This window comes from Chelonoidis abingdonii, chromosome 19, assembly GCF_003597395.2.
Source record: "Chelonoidis abingdonii isolate Lonesome George chromosome 19, CheloAbing_2.0, whole genome shotgun sequence".
NCBI classification, from domain to species: Eukaryota; Metazoa; Chordata; order Testudines; family Testudinidae; genus Chelonoidis; species Chelonoidis abingdonii.
The window spans coordinates 1278515-1285179 of record NC_133787.1 but is presented as its reverse complement, the minus strand read 5'-3'; the positions used below and the strand labels follow the sequence as shown (position 1 = coordinate 1285179).

Here is a 6665-nt window from a genome sequence, read left to right as displayed (position 1 = left end):
GCAGTTAGTTTTCTGATTGTAAAAGCCAGTTCCCTGCTGTAATACACTGGAGCTAAATTGAAGCAAGTTTCAAGGCCGCTCTTAGATACAGCATACATGTCTCTGCAGCAGAAAGGGGAGAGGGACGGGGAAGACAAGAAGATTGAGTGAGAAAAGATACTGCAGCTGGATGGAAAAGGAGGGGGGAGTGAAAGATCAGCTAGTCAGCAAGAAACAGTCTTGTAGTAAACAACTGGGATATAAAAGGAAGAAACTGCTTGTTTTAGGTGTGCAGGATTTGAGAATTTTCTCCCTTGCACCTTATTTGAGCTCAAATAAACTTGTGTTTTGCTTCTCCACCCTGGTGTGTTCATTGGCACTATGCACTCCGGGCCATGAACCGCTGTTGCTTGCCTCTGGCACTTTGTGCCGGCAACAGTTTTTGGCGTCCCTGGGTGGGCTGAGGCTAAAATTAGCTTTGCCCGGATCCCTCCTGGTGGTCAACGGATCGCGGTGACGACCTATGCCCAGTGCACACCGGTGACTTCACTGGGGGCCTCAGCGGAGACGTGATCTGGCTGACCTCGGAGGGCACAACGGTGCAATGCGCTTGAGTAGTGCAGAAGCAGCTGCGGGCAACGGTGTGGAACCGGTCCCAGGCAACGGTGAGGAACCGGTCCCTTGGATAAGGTAGGAACAGTCCAGGTGTCTGGACTGTCTCTGTCAGTACCTGGGGACGCACAGTGTCTACCTGCGACATGGGGCAGGGGCAGAGCAAGGTGGGGAAGGCATGGTGTACCCCCCCAGAATGCATTCTAGAAAAATGGATGGTGTTTGGATCGGATCTGATGACCAAAAGTAGGTCACAAAGGTTTTGTACAGTAGACTGGCCTCAGTACAAATTAGAGGGTCAGAAAAGGTGGCCACCTGAAGGATCAGTAAATTACAGTACGAGCCTCCAATTACTCCTGTTTTGTCAGTGAACAGGTAGCTTCTAAAGCTGTTTGTATGAAAAGCTCTTTTAAAAAAAAAAGAAAAAAGAAAAAAAAAATCCCCCACCGTAGCTCCTGTTCTTCCCCCTGTCTGGCGGAGTGCAAGGATTCAAAAGCAGGTTAGGGATAGTGCAGGGACAAAGGAGGGACCTGTCTAGAAAGGGGAGACCCCTATGTCCTAGTGCACTCTCTCCTGTTGTAGTAGCTAAAAAAAGCAAATCAAGATGCAGAATGGTACTGGGGCCAGTGTGAGTGACTGTTACCGGAAGACGCCCAGAGTACCCTGTGAAGCAAAAGCTCGTGACCAGGACTACTCTAACGCAAGCCCGGTAACTAGTGGATCTTTAGGAGGTCCGACCCATGGTGGGCTGACTTGGGCTGGCATCGTCCGGTGAGGAAGCTACCTGGGTCTAGGAGTGTGTGTACCATCTTCCCTCCCCTTTCCTTTCCGTGTGGGCTACTGACAGTCTGATCATCTCACTGGATGCAATCAGAGTAAGCGGCGCCGTCTCCCAGAGACTAGCCGACGCTCTTTGCTGAAGGGAGGTGTAGGAGGGTCGTGCCATCCTGTTAGCCTCTCCTGTGTGAGTACCCTGTAGGGAAAAATCCTTAGTTTATGAGCCGCTAGCGCGGACAGGCACCCTCCCTGTGTGTGTAAGTGGAAAAAAATGGGTGGGACAGTCTAAACATTCCACCTCACCCCCTAAGAGTACCCCAGCATTTACATGTACGTACATTATGGTTCAACAACCTGCAGGTATTTAGAGAATTGGAATATTTACACGCGTGAAAATCCATCTAAACAATGCCCACTAGAAGGTACTTCAATCTAGATAAGATCATACATCTAAGAGGAGCGTTTAATCACCAAAAAGCCTGACACAGTGAGCAAATTTGTCTATTGAGGAAAGGAACGGGTTAATTTGAAATTCATCTTGGCCCAGGGATAAAAAGAAAGTGCTCTGCGTTCAAGGTCAAGAATCAACGCAGACTATGCTAAGTACAAAGAAAAACTGCTTTCAGCCCAGCTGGCTGTGGAAAAAAAAAATAGACAGAGGCGAACCAAAGGCAATACAAGTTACAGAACTGAGATTACATTTGCAAAGCTTAACTGTCCAGTAAGATCCAACAGTGTGCCTTTGTGACCCGGAGCCGGTGTGGCTTGGTGACACCAAAGAAGCCACAGGCAGCCGACCTGGACTGGAATCTCTGAAAGAGACGCCGCAGGAGATTCCAGGGTGTAAAAGAACAGCCCTCCCAAGAGCGGAAGCATGTTGGAAATTCTGGACAAGCTGTATACAGGATAATCTCCTGTCCACCTCTCCCCCTTCTCTGAACATTATACACAGAAGTGGCCAGTCTGGACGTACGTGTGTGAGTATGAAAAGGGGCTTAGGGCTTGGGGCATTAATGTTTTTCCTGAGTGATGTGGGAGCATTCCCAACACTCTCTGTTGTTTTTTATATTTTATTAATGGAGTTTTAAAAATTCAGTTATATGGTGTGTTTTCTTTATCTTCCCCAACGATCCTGTAGTGTCAGCCTGATCACCTGACACGAGGGACAGATTGGTAACAGAAATTTGTCACAGTTTGGTGAGCAATTAAGGGGGGGAGCCCTGCAGAATTTACACCATCTATTTTTTTTACTCTTGTTATTTTATGTTTGCTTTGCTTGGTACTGTTGGTTATATGTTGAGAACTGCATGAGTAAAAGTGAGCCCTAATAGGATAAGGAAACGCTATCTGGTTCTGGTTCTGTTCTGTTTAACCTGTTACTGTTGTTTTTCTGCTCTGTTCATTTGGACGTTAGGAGTGTGGGCGGAACTGAATCTCTCGTTCGTAATTCCTTGGAGTGGAAGCCATGCGTGCGAGGAAGCTCTGAGGTCGAATTGAGATCCTTCATGTCCGTCCCCTGTAGCAGTCAGTGTATAAAAGTGGGAAAACCTGGCTTAGACTGTAATTTCCTTTGCTCTCTGTGTAATTCTCTTTTCTGTTTTAAGTGTCAGCAGACAGATGGTGGGTCTCTGGTAAACCCTCTAAAGGGGTTTGGATTATATGTTAAGTAAATGGCCTTTGCCCAATGGGCCATGTTTTTTTCATCCAGGTGGCAAGCCTCACGAGGAGGACTCGGGTAGTCTTGTGAGTAAGAATGTTTAAGGAAGAGACCAGAGGGTGGGGCTAGTTAAGAAGCCCACCCTCCTAGCTAAACTGGTAGTGGAACAAGTTGGTGCCCATGGAAGGGACGGTTCAGCGAGAAAAGCAGGATCGGGGCCCAGGCGGCAGGCAACAGACAGAGAGATTGGAAAACAGGTTGGAAAAACTTTTGAGGGTGTAGTGGAAGGAAGGAGAAAAGTAAGTGTAAGCATGGGGATTTCAAATACTCAGGACTTACTTGAAATGGTGATTTGAGTTGATAAAAGTAGCTGTTGGGAGACAAGCAAGTGATTTAAGGGAGAGTGAGAAGTTAACTCTGTAGTTGCTGGAGGGAACAGCAGTTGAACTTGTAAAAATGCTAAGAGGAAAGTTCTTGGTGTCTTTGAAATGTTTGTGAATAAGTTCAGGCAAAGAAATTATTGGATTGCAATCATTTGATTTGACTATGAACAATTGGTTGAATTAGCTGAAAGAATGTATACAGTGCTATGTAATTGAAATTTTATTAGGCTCTAAGGGCACTATAAGTGGTGATGTTTTCTTTTCAGTGTTTGAAAGCAGGCAGTTACAAAGTAAAAAGCAATCAAAATTCTGGTAAAGTTAATCATGTCTCTTTTAAGGTAAGAATCTTTAAGCTTTGGATAGCTTTGGATCCAAAAGCAAGCCAGAAAGCGTCTGTATTAATGCAACTTATCTTTAACTGATAAGGTAGGAGCCACTGAAACCTGGCTGCCTATGAACAAAACAAAAATATGGGTAATTCCTCTGTTTTTGCTTGAAGTCAACAAGGTATCTGCATATTTTAAGTGATGACTGACTGCCCAGAAAGGGTAGATAAGTCAACAAGGGTATTTGTATATTTTAAGCGATGATTGTCTGCCCAGAAGGGGTAGACCTCTGTTTTGTTTTTTTTTGTCTTTCAGATAATCAAAGAAAACTAATGCCAGCTGAACAGCATTCAACGTACCATGCTTTTACTGGCACAATAGGGATTATGTTTTGTGTTCTGTGATTCTGTCTTGTGGTGTTTGTCTCGTGGCCGGAGTTGTTGTGTTTGGTGTTTTCATGGGATGGTTTGGTTTGGAATCAGGAAAATGTGATATACTAAAGTCTAATGCATTTCCTTAAGTAAAAAAAAGAAATTGTATTGGCCAAATTGTTAATTGCAAAAATTGTTATTGAACTTTGCATACCAACAGTCTTTGAAAGCAAGGACATGAAAAGTTAACCCACTCCCCATATTGTACATGGGACCTTCTGGCTACCTCAGATCTCTAGCCAGAGGGCTGGGAAAGGTGGGAAGCTATGGGACTAGAGGTTAAATTGAATGAACTCCTCAAAGTGGGTGTGCTTGTCCTGGCTTGTTACTCCAAAGTTCTGTAATAAAGTTATTTTAGTAAAAGGGTATATGTGGCATACGTTAAATAATAAAACTAATGTACTGTATAATGGCAATGTTTATGTGTTCGTTGTTAAAAAAAAAAGGTGTATAAGTAAAAAGTGAAAGTTTCCTTTGTAAATTAAAAAAAAAAAGTCAAAAACAAACAAACAAACAAAAACAACAAAGAACATAATAAGTTAACTGGAAAAAGAAAAAATAGCAAGCTCAGGCTATAGGTAGGACACTCACTCCATTCATGGTCAAGACTTGGCTAACAACCAGGAAAGGGAGGGCTTGAATTTGCCCACACAGCTATAAGGTTTGCAAAACACTGCTAGGCACTAATGAAATGTGTTAGGTTTCTTTTCTCACAGGTAAAGAAGCGCTACCTGAAGACCCTAGCAGCCCTGTCACTCCTTGGAACCAGGCGACTGGATCAATGTAAAGGTCCACCAACGAAAGACTGCTCTGGCTCCACAGTGGAAAGGCCCTTATTAAGTCCTGCTGACTACCAACACCGCTGTGAAGTCCCAAAGACTGACTGCTTGGACCCAAGATTCTCACTGCAAAAAGACCCCTCCACCTCGGGAGGATTCTCCTACTGATGATTAGCCTGTTTCTCTTTCTAGCTCCACTGTGCCTTCTGGACAGCAGGGAAACAGTACAAGGTGAAGTGCTAGTAACCTCTCCCTTGTTCACTGACAGATCTACTGTGCCTTTGCATTTTTCTAGAAAAAGCAAAACCATTACAGGGTGATGTGCTCGTAACCTCTCTCCTGTAGGATGCTGCACCACGACTGTTTTGGAAAAGAAGAAGGAACACTCACTCCACTGAAATTGCCAAAGTCCAGGAATTCTTGACTAGAAAGGACATTAAGAACTGACCCTGGTGAAGAAACAAAAAAAAATTATACACTGGCGGGAGGACATTTGTGGGACCCAGCTGAAGTGGTATGCAGGATTGTGTATCTACAGGGCGTCCGGGTTCGGAAAATCGCACATGAGCCCATCGGACGGAGTAAATGAAAAGTACTAAAAACGAGGATAACAATGCATCTAGACTACTCCAAGAAAGATGGTATTGATACACGAGGCGGAAGGCATGCATGGGAGCAGTATGTTAGGAATCCGGGATTCCTGAAACCAGCCTGATGGCCAGCGAGTGGGCTCTGATACCAGACGGCCATGAGCGCCTTACCAGTGCATCAGAATACCATCGAATCTGGATCAATGTAAAAGACATACATGACAAGGCTTTCTGGGTGAATGACCTGGCTTCCACAGGGGGGCGCCCCTAAGGGATGAAGGTCTGACTAGCCCAGAAATTCACGAAGAACAGCACACATCCGTCAGCCAGAACAGCTTGAACAGTGGAAGCCAGAAAGGAACCCACATTCTGGATTCCTTGAGCTGGTTAACCAACGGGGACGAGGGGAAGGATGTTGGCGCGCTCCTGCCCCACTGTGTGTGTTATTGTTACTTTTTGCTGCATGCCTGGAAAGCATCCAAGCTCCCAGAGCTAAGTCGCATGTTATCCTTGGATTGAGAACAATCAGCCAAATAGGTTGTGTGGTACTCAAGGAGGATTGTGTGGTGCCTAGGTCAGTACATAGGTAGCTCAGGAGGTGAGAGATCAGGAGCAAGCCGCGTGAAGCCCCCTGCCAGCTCAATGAATCCATTGTTCTCCAGTTAACATTGGGTACCAGGGACCTAATGGTTAATAGTGTCAAATGTAGGTCAGCAGTAGTGTCGATTAAAACCAGCCCTGCCGTAATAAACACTGGAGCTAAATGAAAGCCAAGTTCAAGGCCGCCTAAGACAGCATACAGTCTTGCGCAAGAAAGGGGCAGAGGGACGAAGACAAAAGATGAGTGGAAAAGAACTGCAGCTGGATGGAAAAGGAGGGGAGAAAGATCAGCGAGCAGCAAGAAAAGCTTGTAGGAAACAACTGATATAAGGAACGAAACGCGTTTAGTGTGCAGGGATTGAGAATTGCCCTTCACCTATTTGACTCAAAACTGTGGTGCCTTCCAACCGGGTCAGCGCTAGCACTCCGCCAGGAACACGTGCTGCCTCTCGCACTGTGCCGCACAACGTAAAAGAATTAAGTCGCAGGCTAACAGGGTGTAGTAACTGTGTACAGGAGAGGTACACACTC

At 45.4% G+C, this 6665-nt stretch overlaps 1 long non-coding RNA gene across 5 annotated transcripts in view; it reads left to right on the top strand.

The window, feature by feature from the left end:
- The window catches only part of LOC116828129 (uncharacterized), an 8923-nt gene extending 3547 nt beyond the window's left edge, over positions 1-5376 (top strand). Inside the window, exons 1-4 of one of the 5 annotated variants that reach the window (XR_012657252.1) lie at positions 1648-3915; positions 3974-4743; positions 4882-5175; positions 5290-5376. This is a non-coding gene — a long non-coding RNA (uncharacterized LOC116828129). Of the gene's footprint in view, positions 1-654; positions 670-1647; positions 3916-3973; positions 4744-4881; positions 5176-5289 lie in introns of those variants that run through there. The other 4 variants (XR_012657255.1, XR_012657254.1, XR_012657253.1 and 1 more) reach the window with 4 other exon arrangements.
- The last annotated feature ends 1289 nt before the right edge of the window (positions 5377-6665 follow it).